We start from the raw sequence: 3,235 nt of genomic DNA on the forward strand, positions 1-3,235 counted from the left end.
TCAAACACAAGTCCATTTCCTCCTTTTTGCCGTATGCCAAACCCTTCCTGATGAATAGGATCCCGTTTAGATCGTAGGCGGTCGAACACAAGGCTATTTCCTCCATTCTACGGTACACAAGGCCTCGTTTCGATCGGCGTTTCCGTCCAGTAAGCCAGGCCTCATTTCAGTCGGCTGTTCCCTCCAAGCCGGTTGGCCCCCGATGAACAACACGCGTTTCGTTGCCTCCCGATGAACACGACGACACAGTTTCTCCATTTCGACCCAGCCATGTACACGAGCCCTGGCTGTACATATGCACGAGTAGGCGTTCGAGACCCTGCCCGTATGTACGTATGTGGCCGTATTTACTTTCTTGCACCCTGGCTGTACGTACGTGTACATGCTACGTGCACGCCTCTAATATGACACGTGCCCTTCCTTACTCGGCCACAGTTCATTGCTGCATCCTGTAGACAAACCGATCATATGTACGTACACATTCGCGACCAGAATGACAACGCTACATTCGCTTCGACCAGGTGGGTCCCGACTATCTGGGAGGATGAGGAGGCACTTCCTTGCATCCAAAGATGTAGCTGGTGGGTCCTAGCAGTCAGGGTGAAACATTTTTTTTGCGGAATACAGTGGCCTGTCTGATAGATCCCTGCTGTCAGGTGAGGGATCCACACGGAGAGGAGTATGAGGGTTCACTGGTTTGGCTGCCGTCGCTGCAGAATAACAGGGGGTGTGGGTGAGTGGAGGGATGGCCTAGCCAGCGATGGGAGTAGTAGGGGGCGGTGAGGCCTCCACGACAGCACAGCCGGCCACGAGAGGCAGGAGCAGGCGGCACGACCGACGCTGCTTTGGGCGGCTGGAGCAAGAAGACCAGAGGTTGAAGAAGCACTATAGCCGTTGGATGGACATTGTACGGTCACTGGAGCTAGAATCGTTCATATTGACTAAGTTGACAAAGCCCTCCGTCCCCGTCAACTTAGTAGGCCCACAAGTCAGCCTCCCACTATGGTGGGTCCCAACTAGCAGGGGAGTATTGTTTTTTTGTTAACCATGCCGCGCCGAGCGCATACAAGGTGGTGGACGAGGGCGAGGCCCCGGACAGCAACGAGCCAGATATGGGAAGACGCGAGAGTGGAGTTGCAGACGGAGAGGTGTATGAGGGTTAATTGGTTCTGGTGCGGCGTCGTTAGGCAGTCGGTGGAGAATAACAAGAGGTGTGGAGGGGTGGAGGGATGGCCTGGCTAGTGGGGTAGCGCTTCACATTGAAACGTGCTAAGTAGAGCTACTAGCAGCAGGAGGCGGGAGCAGGTGATCCCGGTGGCGCTGGAGGAAGAAGACGAGAGATTGAAGATGGATGCCGGTCGTTGGATGTAAATCCAATGGCTAATGATGTCAGAATCATTTGTTGACTAAGTTGAGAACGACTTGCGTTGGCTTCGACCTATTGGCCTACATTTTAGGATCCAAAAATGTGGAACATATTCAACCCATTTTTTTAGAATTTACAGTCCATTTTATCTTAATTTTTTTTGAGAATTACAGTCCATTTGTTGGGCTGGGTGAACAAATAATGTAGCGTCCATGCGGCCCATTTATTAAAAACTACAACCCATTTTCACTTTCTCGAACACGAATTTGCTGGGCTGGCTGAACAAATAATGCAGCGTCCATGCGGCCCATTTATTTTTTCCTAAAAAACTACAGGTCATTTGTACTTTCTCGAAATACACGATTTTGCAGTGCTAATTATAATGTTGGGTTGGGCGCAACAATGTTATCAAAAAATAAACAGGGGCTGAGCATTTTGTTATAAATATATTTAAATAATAAGTGATTTATTATTACATTGGTCCTTAAATCTTACCAAGCTTTTGTACACAATCACTAGGATTTTCGTTGCCTTAATGTAAAAAATGCAGGACTTCATTGTTAAAAAATTATTTTTCTAAGTTATAAGATGTGGGATTTGTTTTATTATATATGTAAGTATCTGTTAAATATATGATGACAATAACAATAATATATAATAACATATAAAATAATTGAAATATATATAATATAGTTAGAAGGAAAACATAAGTTGGACCTCGCGTTCCTATTCTTATATAGAAAAATAGAACAGACCTCTGTATTTTCTTAAAAAAATACATAAGTTGGGCTGCCGATGTTTCAGGAAAAATAAAACCTCGGATGGGAGGTCCATAGGCCGGTCGATACATGACGGACCTCAAGAAAATACAAACCGGCATGTCGTGGGCTGCGCATGTTAAAAAAAGAAGCCTAGACAGGGCAGCCCACAACCCAGCTGATACTTGCTGGCCCATTGATAATAAATGATACCTGCCAGCTCCCTGGCTTAGGTGTAAATTTATCTCCTTTAACTACGTTGAAGCACATCAAAAAAATGTAACTATGTTGACAAATCCGTGGGCCCCAACGTCAGCATAGCATTAGGAGGAAGTATTTTTTTCAATGAGGCACTTGCTTGCGTACGGCCATAGACCTGGTGGGTCCCGACTGTCCACCTCTCCACATATAGTCCTCTCTAGATTCCTTTCATTTGTTCAGCATGTTCGTAACGGCAGACAGCGGCTCCGTGGCGAGCGCACAAAAGCGCAGGACAAGAACGAACCACTAGATGCAGTGCCTTATTTCTACCGAAACTATTGAACTAGCCTAGTAGCAAGTGACACTATCCGACCACTGTTCTGCCCGGGTTCGATTCCACCTTATGCAGGGAAAATGTCTGCAAATATTTTGCCTCTGCCATTATTGACATGTGGCACACCACGTCCAACACTTGCCAAAACTTCGTCCCTAGTTTTCTCTGTTTTTCGCACACTCGACATTGTGTGGGCATTTTGAAAATAGCATATCTTTTTGACTGTGCATCATATGAAGATGTGCTATGCATGAATGTTGATCACGATGATGTTAACTGGCTGGTAGTTCCATTTTCGACCATGAATAAAACTTCCAATATGATGTTATCCCGGTTTGAAAAGGGCATGTTAATATAAATGCTCTGCCTTTGAAACTTGCAGTTTCTTATCTGAAACTGAAACTTGCAGTTTCTTATCTGAAACTGAAACTTGCTGTTTTTTCTCTGAGAATCACATTGTCCGCACTTTTATACTCCTATGAAACTACATTTTTTAAGTGCTAAAAATAGATCTCTAGAATTCATAAAATACTTCATATGCTCAATACTGCAAATCGGAAATTCAAAAGACATTCA

This window comes from Triticum aestivum, chromosome 6B (assembly GCF_018294505.1).
Source record: "Triticum aestivum cultivar Chinese Spring chromosome 6B, IWGSC CS RefSeq v2.1, whole genome shotgun sequence".
Lineage (NCBI taxonomy): Eukaryota > Viridiplantae > Streptophyta > Magnoliopsida > Poales > Poaceae > Triticum > Triticum aestivum.